General features: G+C 40.3%; 1 protein-coding gene across 1 annotated transcript in view; it reads left to right on the plus strand.

Moving 5' to 3' along the window:
* LMNTD1 (lamin tail domain containing 1) overlaps positions 1 to 15,462 on the plus strand; it is a 299,068-nt gene that overhangs the window by 82,087 nt on the left and 201,519 nt on the right. The gene's annotated exons all lie outside the window — the stretch shown is intronic.

Below are 15,462 nucleotides of genomic sequence, written 5' to 3' on the forward strand. Positions count from 1 at the left end.
GTGCCAGAGGAAATGAATTGGGCCAGGGTGAATTTTTTTTTACTTGTTAAGAAAATGTAAAGGGTGAAATCCTGGCCCCATTGAAGCCAATAGCAAGACTCTCTTCAACTTCAATGAGGCCAGGAGGATTTTCCCTTACAGTATACATAATGGAATTGTGGTACTGACTCCTTCGCTAAAGACAAAAGGCAGTTAGGTGTTTGACTGAGTGTCTAACTCCTATTTGTAATTTTGAATATCTCCTCCAAAGTTTCTAAGCTGTTTTCCAAGGTCTACGTTTGAAAAACGCTCATTTTGACTTTTCTTCGACAAAAGAAAGTGTCCTTTGCACCTAAGAGTGTATATATGAGGCCAGATCCTCAAGACCAGCCATTTGGTGCTTGGCATTGCTCCCTGACAGCTGACACTTTATTTCAGTACACTACTGAGAAGCCTGAGGGCTGCTCTAAATTGCACCAGCGGCACACAGCACCAACAGGCCATTTTGGTAACCAAAGATTGCTAGAGTATAAGAAAATTCCAGCCACTCTCCCTTTTTCTTGGCCTTTGCCACCCACACTCACACCCCTTGTCATAGTGGATGAGAGCCAAGGTGTGGGTGTACCATGGATTTAAATATTGGCATTATGATATTTTCCGGTTTATTATCTATCCTTTCCTAATGGTTCCTAACATTGTTAGCTTTTTTGGCTGCCGCTGCACACTGAGCAGGTGTTTTCAGAAAATTAACCACGATGATGCTAACATCTCTTTCTTGAGTTGTAATAGCTAATTTAGACCTCATCATTTTGTATGTATAGTTGGGATTATGTTTTCCATTGTGCATTACTCTGCAGTTATCAACATTGAATTTCATCTGCCAGTTTGTTACCCAGTCACCCGGTTTAGTGAAATCCCTTTGTAACTCTTTGCAGTCAGCTTTGAATTTAACTATCTTGAGAAATTTTGTATAATCTGCAAACGTTGCCTCCTCACTCTTTACCCCTCTTTCCAGATTGTTTATGAATAAGTTGAACAGCACTGGTCCCAGTAGAGATCCTTGGAAGACCCTGCTATTTACCTCTCTCCCCTGTGAAAACTGACTCTCTATTCCTACCCTTTGTTTCCTATCTTTTAACCAGTTACTGATCCATGAGAGGACCTTCTCTCTTATCCCATGACAGCTTACTCTGTTTAAGAGCCTTTGGTATGGAATCTTGTTAAAGGCTTTCTGAAAGTCCAAGTACACTATATCTACTAGTCCAGTGGCTCTCACCCTTTCCAGACTCCGGTACCCCTTTCAGGAGTTGGATTTGTCTTGAGTACCCCAGGTCTCACCTCACTTAAAACCACTTGCATGCAAAATCAGACCTAAAAATACAAAAGGGTCACAGCACACTGGAACTGAAAAATTGCTGACTTTCTCATTTTTACCATATAATTATAAAATAAATGAATTGGAATATAAATATTGTACTTACATTTCAGTGTATAGTACATAGAGCAGGATAAACAAGTCATTGTATGAAATTTCAGTTTGTACTGACTTCGCTAGTGCTTTTTATGTAGCCTGTTGTAAAACTAGGCAAATATCTAGGTGAGTTGATACCCCCTGGAAGACCTCTGTGTACCCCCAGGGGTAGGGGTACCCCTGGTTGAGAACCACTGCCCTAATCCACATGCTTGTTGACACCCTCAAAGAATTCTAATAGATTGGTGAGGTGTGATTTCCCTTTACAAAAGCCATGTTGACTCTTCCCCAACGCATCATGTTCATCTATGTGTCTGATAATTCTGTTCTTTAGTATAGTTTCAATCAGTTTGCCTGGTACTAAAGTTAGGCTTACTGGCCTGAAATTGAGAGGACTGCCTCTGGAGCCATTTTAAAAAATAGGCGTTACATTAGTTACCCTCCAGTCATCTGGTACAAAAGCTGATTTAAATGATAGGTTACATACCCCAGTAGTCCTGCAGTGTCATATTTGAGTTCCTTCAGAACTCTTGGGTGAATACCATCTGGTCCTCGTGACTTATTACTGTTGAATTTATCAATTTGTTCCAAAACCACTTCCGTTGATACCTCAGTCTGGGACAGTTCCTGAGATTTGTCACCTAAAAAGAATGGCTCAGGTGTGAGAATCTTTCTCACATTCTCTGCAGTGCACACTTTCTCTCTCTAATGTTTCTCCAAACTGTTTTAACCCTTGGTAGCATTCCAAAGGGCTCATTTTCTCACCTCTTCACATTCCCTATTGTCCATTATGATCTTTCCCATTACACACTTTGCATGCAGTGTTTATTTTGAGTAATACGTTACCACTGACTGAATTGAAAGGACAGAGTGTGCAAGTAGAGCAACAGTAAAGATGTTTTCTTCTTTCCTGTATTGTCAGTGTAATCAAATTCACTCTCATCAGAACTGAAATCCTCTTAACTTTGCGCCAGCCCGAGCTCCAGTTGTACACTAGATTCCAGGGGGAAAAAATCTGGACAATGCACTGACACTAAAGTAAAGCTCATTATTTGTGCCTTTTCCCCCCCAAGGCTAATTTTGTTTTGAGAACATCAAATTGCAAATTATCCTTGCTGAATATCCTATTTACTAAAAACTGAAACAAAAATACATTCATCTAAAGCTGGCAAAACATAGCCATGATCAGGGTAGGGTCAAAGTTGTAATCAGCATAATGTATCCAGTTGGCTAGGCCATGTATCTGAGGGACCAGAAATATGCCCTGTCAAAAGAGGGATGCTTCTCAGAAATCCACACATTCTTCTAGAAATTAATGAGTGATATGCAGCTTATTTTGCTAACAGAAGCACAAAATGGGTCTTGCTTTTCCAAACTATAGAATTTCTAAGAAAAATTAGAATCATTCTTTCATTTCATTGTCGGTTTGCTTATTCCTTTCCATTAATAGCAGATTAGCAGAGCAGCAGTTGTGTTAACAAACAAGCAATTCCTCTTAAAGCTAACATAGTCTCCATTTTGTTTCAAATTCCATTGATTAGAATAAGAAAATCCTGAATCAGAATATCAGATAACCAAGTTATAATAGTAGGTACATGTAAAATAGTGCCTGAACTCCTGAATACTTTTCTATTATATCAAACTAGGCCCCTGATCCTGCACAGGAAGACCCCTGTGTACACATGGTACCCCACTGAAGTGATTGGGTCTCCATGCTACTGAACGGGTCTGCTCAGTGCAGGATCAAAGCTTAGAAACTGGGCCCAAGATGTAAAGTCCAGATCCAAACTTCCCACTGTTTGAGGTGCTGAGACTTGGAGTTTAAGTCTGGCCATTAGCACTTGAGATTTATGGGTAAGAAACAGGGAAGAGCTTTCAGTATAAAAAAATGCATTAAATTGTCACAAACTTTCTCTCAAAACTCATACTGGATCTGAAACAAACTTTTAAGGTTCTAAAGGGTCAGAAACATTTTCCCTTTCTTTTTTTGTGGACATCTTTACTTTGTAATTCCAACCAGGATCAGAAATGAATGTGCTAAAATACTATCTAGAGAGGTTGTTGGACAGTATTTCTAGCCCAATCAGAAGCATGAAGTACTGGAAATCTCCCTGGGTGCTCCAAAGATTTTACCTCTAAACCAGGGATCTCAAACTCAAATCACCAGGAGGGCCACATGAGGACTAGTACCTTGGCTTAAGGGCCGCATCAGTGACACCCCACCCCCCGGCCACACCCTCACTCCACCCCTTCCATGAGGCCCTGCCCCGCCTCTTCCCACTCCTTCCCCAAAGTCCCCACCCCAACTCCACCCCCTCCCTGCCCCTATTCCAACCCCTTCCCCAAATCCCCACCCCTGCCCCGCCTCTTCTCTGCATCCTCCCCTGAGCATGCAGCTCCCCGCTCCTCCCCCATCCCTCCTGGAAAGTGCTAAGCTAAGGGGGGGCAGCGGGTGCGGGGAGCTTGGTGGGCCGCAGCAAATAACTCTGTGGGCCATGTGTTTGAGACCCCTGCTCTAAACTGTAGCTACAAGAGGTTTGGTTACTTTAGATGACTGTGGACGTTTTGTGGTGGTTATCCATATGGAACTTTGAACGTTTAGAATTTGGCCCATGGCTAGTGTAGTGGGAATGTGGGGTCGGGGAGAGACAGAGAGACACACACTCTAGAACCCACAAGAAAACCAACCCCCCAAACTTTTATTTTGCAGAGTAGTTGTAAAAGCAGGTAGTGAATGTTAAATTAAGCAGAGTATAATGCTCTTCTGTAATTGCCATGTATTAACCAATAACATGCTTCAAATGTGTGATGCTGTAGAATTTTTTCACAGCTGAATTCCTTTGATTTGAACTATGGTCTAATAGAGTATGGATGTGAGGGAATAGATCAGAACCTTTTTTGCTACATGTCACAAATAACAGTTTCAGTGCTATCAGTTCTTGATTTGTGGGCCTGTTCAAAGCTTTCACCGAGCTGGCTTTTTTGACTGGCTGTGATCATAACCCTTGCCTTTGTGCAGTCAATTTCAGCCTGAGTACTGCGGTGACCTTAACTACCAGGTCTGGTTACAGGGTCTGATTTTATGTTCAGATCTTTCAGGGCACAGAGTAACACTGTTTGGAATGAGGGGCTCTTGAAATGTGTATACAGTGCTAACAACTCTGTAGAATCCATAGAAGTTGAATATCAGCAATTTGTGTTTCTATGTTTTAGTTCATGGGCTTGCTAAATTTTAAAAATAAACTTGGTCACACTTTATATTAAGTATTCATTTTATAAATATTTTATAAAGGATTAATACATAATGTTTTAATAAATGGTTAATCAATTGTTATATATGGTTATACAGTCCAACAGGTCAATAAGTTGCTTATAACCATCTATAACACCACCTGCTTGTGTATGCATTATAGATGGTTACAAGCATTACCTGCTCCTGCAACATGTTTCTAATGTCTATTAATTATTTATTAACCCATAATAAACTACTAATAAATGTACCTTTAGTGTAAAGTGTGAACCAGAGTTTTATTCTACTTTTGGCTTTTTCTGCTACCTAGAATTCTAAGTAGAAGATTTAATAAAAAAAAATTAACTAACAAATGAGCCCTGGACTTATTCCTGGTCCGACTGAAATCAAGTGGAATTTTCAATGGGGATTTTCTAAAGTTCCTCATTGACTGATAGTCAATGGGACTTGTGCTCTTAAGTCAATTAGGCCCTGATTTTGCAAGGTATTCAGGCACCTAACTTCCATTGCAATCAATTGGGATTAGGTGCCTAAATACTTTTTTAAAAAATCTGGGCCTTGGGCCCTTTTAAAAATTCCACCCTTTATTTACTTTAATGGGAGTGGGTTTGGGTCTCTGCGGGAACCATGACACATTGCTTCAGTTGGGGAAAAACGGAGGAGGCATATGATCACAGTTCATCAAAAGCTCTTCTTTACACAGTGTTTCTGATCAGTGGGTGTCCTCTTCCTGACAAACTGTAAATGTGTACTTAATATTGTATTGTCTATTAACTCACAAAGTCAATAGATTCCCTGGTAAGATCAGAACACTTCCAACACTAGTCTCTATAGTAAAAACAATAAATGTAATATTTACTCTATGTAAAAGAACCCTTATTTAAACATTTATAGAGTTCTTATGAGTCTAGGTTGCTTTCCTAAAACATTAATTAACTACAGAGAATACATAAGTGTTTTTTTAAAATACATAATAGAAGCTTTGCTTCATTGAAGAAAATAAAATGTTTTGGACTATTTTTTCTTATAACTTTTCTGGCATTTTTGTAGGATTTAATGTTATATTATTAGAATTCACCTGAACCTGAACACATAAATTAAAATAAACAAAACAAAAACAAAAAACAAAGCATGTGATGACACAGGGCATGCCCACCTTCCCTCATGGTTTGAGAGTACTGTCTCTTTAATGCTCCCTTGCATTCTGGCCTGTGGAATGGTAGGCCAGGTTTAGGAAAAACATTCAGGAAAGTTCAGGATTCTATCAGTTTGTTTGTCCACTGAATAATACAAAATCCTTCTGTGTCTCACTTTTTCTCTTCATCCTCACTCCCCCTCCACCTACTACATCATCCTGCAAGAGAGCCACAATAGCAACTCTGCCAAGGCTTTGACTTCCAGATTTTTGCAATATTTTAGTTCCTGTTTTTTTAGATTTATACATATGTGTTTATGAAGATTAAAAGTTTGGCAAAGGCAACAGTTTAACTCTGGGAAATGATACAGAGTTCACTGTGGAGGCAGCAGTAACACCTCTGTGGAAAACACACAGTCCTTTTGGAGTAATGGATAGGGCCCTGATCCAAAGCCCATTTAAGTCAATGGGAGTCTTTCCGCTGACTTCAGTGGATATTGATTCAGTTGCCTAAGTCAACAGTGGCTCTTCTGTAGTGGTAGTTAGCTGCTTTTAATACTACGTTGGGGACTGGTGAAAGGCAGAAAGAAATCTGACCCAATATCACCAAAATCCATTCTGATCACAGATTCCTGTTGAAATGGAGAATGTGTACGTATTGGATTGTAAGTAAGTCAAAGGCAGCCAAGAAGAGGGAGGAGTGTCAACTGGATGTTCTCTGTGTACATGAGAAAAATGGTGGGAACACAGCAGTGCTTAAACTGGGTTTAGATGCAATAAACAGAAACCCTATCTTGTTTGAGGATCTAGTGGTGCGGAATCAAGCGTCTGACTTGGTGTTGGTATATCACACAGATACAGATGGCCAAAACCTTTCGAAGAAACAATTAAAACTCTGGTACAAAAGCATGTCAGCCCCACTGACCTCAGATATCCTTATCTGAAAGTAAGGGCGGGTGGCACTGACGCTGTTAAACATCTATGTCATTTGTTAATCTGAACTAGCAGCCAGAGGAACAGTTTCACTTGGTGTAGGAACCCAAATGGCTGTGAAGGAAGAAGTTTAAGAAAGGATCAATAAGCTAGTTAGTTACAAGGGCAAGCAATAAATTCTGTCAAGCAGGGTACAAATATTTGACAGAGCAGTTAAACATATGAAATTGAAGTAGCAGAATTATAATGTATGTTCTAAATGTGTGTCTCTTAAGAGAAAAGGCAGGATGTTTCTAAGAACTTGATACCTAAGAATAATGTGGTCACACTTTATATTCAGGTTCATTTATAAAGGATTAATAGATGTTGTTATAAGCATGTTACAGACATGAATAGTATGTGTCATAGATGGTTATATGTAAGCTATTGAGCTGTTGGATTCTTAAGAGTTCACTACTTAATAACATCAATTAATCTTTTAATCCTACATAGAATATTTATAAATGGAAGCTTAATATAGTGCAAGTCCAATAATGCTAGAAGTCAAGGTAAAGAAGAGACATACTCTGACCCAGCTTTTTATTCCCAAGAATTCGTTATTAACTTTGGGTTCTGAAGATTGTAAAGGTACTTTGGGTAGTAAGAGACTATATACTGCTTCTAGGCCTACTAATTGGACCTGTTGTAAGAAACGGGAATTTATTCTCCTTTTCCTTGCAAGTATTTTACACTGAGGTAGCTCGATTGATTTCACTGAAGTTACTCCTGCTTCACGCTAGTGTGAGTGAGAAGAGAATCAGGCCAGAGGTTTAGGTTTGTGCTGTTTCTTTTGTCCTAAATCTGGGACATTTTATTCAGGTTGGTAGAATACTGCAAATACTATGAACTTTGGTAAATGTAAAGACTGCAAAGCAATAAATGTCAATTTGTAATGGGTCACACAGTACGGGGGTGAGCATCCAGTCTTTATGTAACCAAAGTCCCACTGAAATCAGAGAGCGACTTGTCTGAGTATTAGAAGAGTATTTGGCATTTCTCTAGTACCTTTCATTCAAGGATTCCCAAACCCTTCACAGACATAAATGTGTTAAGCCTCCCAACATCCCTTGGGGGTAGCTAAGTAGTACTGTGCATATATTTGTAGGTAGGGAAACTGAGATGCAGAGGTTAAATGACTTGTCCAAAGTCAAATGGCAAATGTGTCAGAGCCCATGTTTAACTGTGAGAACATGCTTCCGCTCTTAGGCCCAGAACCCATGTCCTTTAAAGATCACGAAAAGTCCCCCAAAACAAATCCAGGGGCAAGAGGAGGCATTTTAGAGCCTGGAGAGCATGGAGCCAGCGCACACTGTGCTCTGACAATCCTCACTAATGTAATGGGGTCACCGCAGGCTTGTGTGAATTAGAGCAGCTGGGCTGCTCTCACTTGTGCTAGGGGACGGGTTGGCCCTCAGCCAATCCCAGAACTGGTGCTGGAAGCAGAAAGGTGGCTTATAATCCCCTTTGCCTTCCACCTTCAGTGATGGCAAGTCAGCTCTAGCACATCTGAGGATTTAGATTAGTTAAATTAGTGCCGGTTAAATGCGTAGGATTGACAGAGGTAATTTGTGCATACAGCACAGGCATGAGTATTGGAAGCTTCCCCACCAGTATGGCTCAGCCCTGACCTTCAGAAACTACCTCTCTGGGTAAGAGAGCATTTCTATCTCACTTATTTAATCTTTGGCTTCTCTGAGGCTACCAACAAAACCACACTGATCAGTGCCAGTTGTAAAGGTTTATTTTGATAGGGACACCTGTTCACTAGGAACTCATTTCACATAGACTATAGAACAGCTGTTGATGATAGTGACTTTAAGTCACTGTTGAGCTATATTTCTATCTTTAATCTGGAGGGGAAAGGCCCACAATATTAAACCCCTGAACCATCCAGTCTCCCTAGTGCAACCTTTCTTTCACAGCACAAAAAAACTCCAAAGCAACAAAAACACTGAATTTCTTGTGACACTTTCACAGAGAGCTGGACAAAGAAGGAGGGAAACAGAGACTTCATTTATCTTTGCTTATTTCTTTGTCTTTGAGGTCTGGTGAAGACCATCTCTCAAGTATTACTCCTTGGGCTGAAAAACTCCAACCTGCAATTAGCGATGAGCACACAGAGATCGGAGGAGTTCAGATCTTGAAAGAAAACCCTGCTTCATAGACTTTAAGGCCCGAAGGGACCATCATGATCATCTAGTTTGACCTCCTGAACATTGCAGGCCACAGAACATCACCCACCCACTGCTGTAATAGACCCATAACTTCTGGCTGAGTTACTGAAGTCCTCAAATCATTATTTAAAAACTTAAAGTTACAGAGAATCCACCATTTTCACTTGTTTAAGCCTACTATGATGAGATCAGTAAAACGTGAATACAATAGGGAAGAGGCCCCTTTCTTTCTTTTTTTTCACCTAACTCTTGTACTCTCCCTTAGAAACTTTCAGTCGTTACACCTCTAATTCCACAGGTTGAGCTTTTCACTTTGATCTGTGATCAACCCTCTGGTGCTCAGAGGGCAGGAGAGGTGTATGGTGTGTTGTGTCTGCGTGCAATGAAATTAAACACATTAGAGCCAGATGCTGTAGGACTAATGACCCTGATTCAGTAAGGTAGTTAAGCCTGTGCCTAATTTTAAGCATGTGAGCAGTCCCACTAACTTCTGTGGGACAACTCTCTATGCCTGTAATTATGCACAAGTTTAATACCTTGCTGAATCAGGCCCAATTTGTGTCATTGCCCTTTCTGGCCCTGCTAACATCATGAGCATTGCCAGATGGTAATTCACCATATCATTCTTTAACGCTGTCTGTTAACATGCCTACGACTACCGCACATTTACTGTCAGTGTATAATTAATTCTATCTATATATAAAATATACACACACAGAGTAAATATGTGTTAGTTGTAGGCATGTTAATGGACAGAGTTAAAGAATATATATACTGGTGTATTCCCAACTATAAATGTAAAGCAGAATCTAGAATCAACCTTCCTTTACCATGAAACTGAAGGCCAGCCTTTGTATCAGTGACTACTTGCTGAGTCCAGATTCTGCTGCTGTTGCTTTCAATATGTAGAACGCATCCTCAGTGAGTAGCCGTATTGATTCCAGTGGGGTTAGTTGCAGAGTATTGTGCTACTCAACATAGTTTGGGACAGAATCTGGCCCACAATTTCCACTCCTTTTCCCTCTTCTCTCATTTTTCTTTCTGTCTCTTTCAGGAATAACATCCATGTGATGCAATGCACCCCTGTATTCACATCCTACACACTATTGTAATAATCTCTCTGCAAATATATCTTGCAAGGTATCATTTGAAAACGAAAAACTTGCTGGTCAATAATATCATGGTGGAATGCGTGTAGCAATATTATCTGTAAAGTTATGAATTCGCCCAAATGATGTTGGTGGCACATGTTCAAACCCACATAGTCCCAGTTAGGCAGAACTGGTTAAGCAGGTCTGAAAGAAAGGAATGTGTGTTTACCTCAGTTTACACATAAGTTGTAAACAGGGTCCTCAGGCAGTGAGAGAGGGAAGACAGGAGACAAGAAAATCTGCATTTCAGCAAACAGAGGTGAAAAGAAAGAGCATAGGACCTCTTTCACTATTAGACACCAGGCCGCCTCCTTTACAGTTTGAATAAACTTTGCTTTGGGAGGTAATCTTCAGAAAAATGCATCTCAAAGGGGACTGGACTATAAAAATGAGGGGCAAAAACACTCCAAGTTATCTCTCCCTATCCATCTCTCTTTTCACCTATCAAGACAAAAGAAACAGCCTTTGGACTTTGGGAGCAGATCAGCAATGTTATTGGAAATGTGGTAAGGGATTTCACCTTGAACCAAGTCTAGTTTAAGTTCAGAAAGCATTTTCTTTATTTTTCTTGTAACCATTTCTGACTTTAATGCCTCATTAGTTGTACTCACTTAAAACCTTTCTCTGTAGTTAAATAAACTTGTTTTATTCTTTAATACTAATCCAGTGTTGATTATCTTATTATAGGCAACAGACCTAATATATCTGGACTATCCAGGAGAGGGCTGAGTTTTTTGGGAAAATCCAGAACTGGGAGTGTGTTGGGGTCACCCTGTAAGTAGTAACTAAGGCTGCTGGAAGTCAGAATGTGGCTGCTGTGTAGCTGGCAGGCTGCAGCTATACACAGACACTCAGGGTGTGACCTACATGCTGGAAGACTGTTTGTGAGAGGCCCAGGAGGGAGCTGCAGCAGCAAAGCATTGTGAGGCACCCAAGATTGTAGGGCAGGTGGTGACACAGCCCCTCACTGGTCTGGATTTCACCCCAAGATCTCATCATAAGTCAGAGAGAAAGGAAGATCTATCAAATCATTTACTGCATTAGTGCAGGAGTTTTCCTATACAGTGTTTTAAATGGGGTCTTTTCCTACCAAGTAGAGTTTCCACCTCTTTCCTTGGGAGGCTGTTTGACGCTCTACTAGATCTGTTAATGTAATGGGTTTGTTATTGCTTTTCAGTAGTTCAGAATACTTTCACAATTACCCTCAGAGGATAGGGCCTGATTCTGCTCTCTCACTAGATATATGCCAATATAACTCTAATAATTTAAATTGAGTTACTCCTAATTTACAGTGGTATAAGTAAGAGCAGAATCTGGCTTGTAGTGTCCAATGAAATGTCTTGAATGAAGGAATTTCTGGAGAAATCTTGCAGATGTACTGTATAATACTTAAATATAGAGCCATGATCAGTATACCTTGGTTGCACAGGAACATAGGGATTGCCATAATGGATCAGAGCAATGGTCTATTGAATCTGATAGCCTGTCTCTGACAGTGTCCAGTATAAGCTGCTTTAGTGGAACATGAAAGAAACCCTGCTGTAGTCTGTGGTATAACCAACCCGCTGGGAAAGTTCCTCCCTAGTGCCCCCTTTAGTTAAATATTGCTGTATGCCCTGAGCCATAGAATCATAGAAATGTGGGGCTGGAAGTCCAGTCCCCTGTGTTGAGGCAGGACCAAGTAAACCTAGACAATCCCTGACAGGTGTTTGTCCAACCTGTCCTCCAGTGATGAGGATTCCACAATGTCCCTTGGAAGCCTATTCCAATGCTTAACTATCCTTATAGTTAGAAAGTTTTTCCTAATATCTGACCTAAATCTCCCTTGCTGCAGAGTTAGCAAAGGAGATTGAGATTAGATATTAGGGAAATCTTTCTAGCTGTAAGGATGGGGCAGATATTCAGCATTTTTTGTCTTCCTGCATAAAATGGTAAAGTGCACGCACACCAATAGTGCTATAGAAACAGTGAATAATATTAAAACAAAAGTTAGATGGGAAATGGGATTCATTTGTTGTAGGAAAAAATTACTTTTCATTGAAAAATATAGATATTTGACCAGCTCTAATTAAAACTTGCTATCCAGCTGCGTCCCACTCACTTGCTTTGCTCTAATCTCAACCCCTTTTCAAGGACTTCCCTTAATGGGGGTTCATTCTTTAATGGTCCTTGACCTTGGAAGGCCAAAATGTAGAGCATAATATGGAATAAAGGGCACAAGAATATTAGTGTACTACACAAAGAGTTAAGGGACATGAATTTCTTTACCATAGCTCACATTTTCTATAACCTCATCCTTACTAATATCAATAATTTACAGCAAGAAAAGGGATCCAACATTTAATGTTTGTGGGCTGCTAGTAAATCTGGGTCACTAATGAGGAGCATATGAGTGATACGCTGCATAAGTTTAGGCTGCTTCCTCTCTCTGGAACCCCTCTCTGTCCCTACTTCTTTCACCCTGAGCTAATGAATCACTTCCTCTCTTCCCCAGAGTGATTCTGGTTGGGTTTTTTTTTTAAAAGCATCATAAGGTCCCATGTTTGTTGACTTTCATTGGCTGTTAGAACAAAATTGTTCAGCTCACAAGTAAAGAGATGTTTTTTTTCTAAATGCTGTCGCTGCAGGCTCACCCTGGGAGCTGAAACTCAAGCTGTGTTCTCTTCTCTGTCTTATGCATCACTGCTGGTAATTCCAAATCTGCAGGCCAAACTAGACTGTCAGAAACACCAGTGAAAATCCTCTAACCCTGATTCTCTATTCCACTATGGCCTCTTTACGCTACTCTGTCACGTAAACAGGTTGTGCAGCAGGCAGATCATCCCACTGAGGAATACCCATGGCCTAACAGGGTTCCTGAGCCCCTCTCACGTCATCCAATGTATGGGGCACGTCAGGAGTCAGAAGGAGTGTGTTGGGAAGGGAGGAGGATACGGAAAAGAGTGTACCAGCTATTCTTTTGGGTCCTGGGGCAGTCTTAAGGCTGCTCTAACTTAGGCTGGGGACCAAGCAAGCAAGCCCCTGGATGCCCTGAGAATATGACAAGCGCAAGTGATGTTTTAAGCCACCTTTGACCTGTCTCCTGGCTTTTACATGTCAGTTTTTTCATTTATTCCATCTTTGTACACTATTTTTCTTTTTCTGCCTCTAAGCGAGGCTCTCCTCAGTCCTGTGAAGCCTTATCCATCCCTTTCTGTATGCGCTTTACACTCACTGCATACCATTGAAAGAGAAGTTATATTGTTTCCATAGCAACAAACTGATGTCACAAATACAGGATTATTACTTCACTTGAGGATCGAGCAGATGGTGAAACTGGTGTGTGAAGAAGAAAGCTCTTCCTCAAACCCAAATATTAGCACTGGGAATACAGGAGATTGCTAGCAAAATTAAATTGAGTCCTGAAGACTGAGGAACGTAGCACAACACAAAAAGAGCATTTCTTTTTAGTCTCCAAACCTGAAATTCACTTCATTGCAGATGGCCTAATCCAAGCCCTACGGAATTTAAGTGGTGCATTGGTTCTTGTGTGAGCTGCCTGCCCTGGGGCGAAGGTCATCCCACATGTACAGGTTCTTATTTTAGCACAGAATTATTCTAGGTACACAGGAATTTGGATAGCTTCTTACTTTAACTGAGTCACCATTCCTTACAGTATTGACACCACTGGCTACAGAGATCCCCACTCTGACAGGCGTCTGTCCCCCATGTATTCTACCTTAACCAGAATTGAGGCAGAGGGTTTATTATCTGAAACCCAAATCCTACTACATTATAGGATCAGGTTGAGTCTTAATAGTGCAGTGGTTTAACTATATACTAGTATAACCTAACCACATACAGTTCTGCTACAGACACTGAGACAACTATAATGAGACTATAATATTTCTCCTTCCTTATGCTTGTTTCAAATGCTTATGAACATGTGGAAGAGCATTTCAGGAAGTAACTGACAAGAGAGTGTTGAAAGCATTGCTCCGTTTGGGAGGAATAGAGACTGTGAGAGAGTATTGCCAAGGGAAGTGAGTATTTGTCTACTTTCCATTGTTTCTTGCAGTTCAACATTTTCTCGGCCTGATTCACCAGTTCATTAGAGATTCTTTGCAGTGCTCTGGTGGCACAAAAAAGCCTTAAAGCTCGATGAAGTGACCATTGGAGAATTCCTCCTGAATAGTTAGTTCTTTAGTGGTGTACAGCTGCTGTAGTGGCTCTTACCTCCACCTGCTTTTTTCTGGCTGTCATTGGGCACAGCAGGGAAAAGGTGGGGTGTCCGGGCCATCTCTTGTATAACTGATCCATAATAGCCTCTGGAGACTGTTCATTAGATTAGAGCAGTTTTTAGATTGCTGTCATAATGGGGACTGAGCTGATTTGTAACTGGCTGCCAGGAACAAGAAAGCCCAAAAGGGGCATAAAACCACCTTTCCTGTACTCCTTTGGACTTGTGCTGAATGCTCCTTGGCTAGACCAAAAAATCAGGGCCAATATCTATTTTTAAAGAAGGTTACAGGATTTGCAGTGAAATACCTAACTATCAACGCTGAACTGCTTAAAAAGTCCTATCACCTCAGGCTTGAAACCCATTTAGTTTTGGAAATTCTTTGCACTTTCATCTAGAGTTCCCAAGACACTTTATACAGATATTATTGTATTAACTTTCACAACCCCGCTACTTGAGTTTGGGAAGTATTATTTCATTTGATTTACAAATAAATAAAGAGGGTCATGTAACAAGACAGTGAACTGTGAAAATAAAACCCAGGTGTTGTCGTTTTCCATGCAGTTTTAACCACAGATTTTAACCGTATTACCTTGTTAGATTCCCTATACACAATGCACTTGCATCAGGCAAAAGATTCAAAGTTAACATAGCTATATAATGGGTTTTGGTATGATTGGGACCATAATATTGCACATTAAATAATCTTAACCTTAATGCCCCTCTGCATCTTCTGTCTGATAAAATAAATGAGTCTTGTGGTGGATAAACCATTTGTAAACAGCATTTTATATATATAAATCTATAAATTGGCAATTTTCCCCCAAAAGTTACAATAAAATTGGGAGAATATAGTTACAGCGGCTGATAGACAACTTTTCAACCACCAATAAAATAACACACTTCTGCCCATAAACTTCAGTACATAACTTCTTTTAGACAGGCTGGATCTTAAATTTGAGCAGGATTTGTGACTGGGAAAAGCTTTAGTATATTAAAACCTTTGAGAAGAGAGGGTTTATTTTAGTACAGAAAAAACTCTGCTGTAGCTTCTTATCTTCATGCTTTAATTGTTAGCATTGTAATACATTTTTGGATATGGTTTTGAATA

The sequence above is a fragment of the Chelonia mydas genome, chromosome 1, assembly GCF_015237465.2.
Source record: "Chelonia mydas isolate rCheMyd1 chromosome 1, rCheMyd1.pri.v2, whole genome shotgun sequence".
Classification (NCBI taxonomy): domain Eukaryota; kingdom Metazoa; phylum Chordata; order Testudines; family Cheloniidae; genus Chelonia; species Chelonia mydas.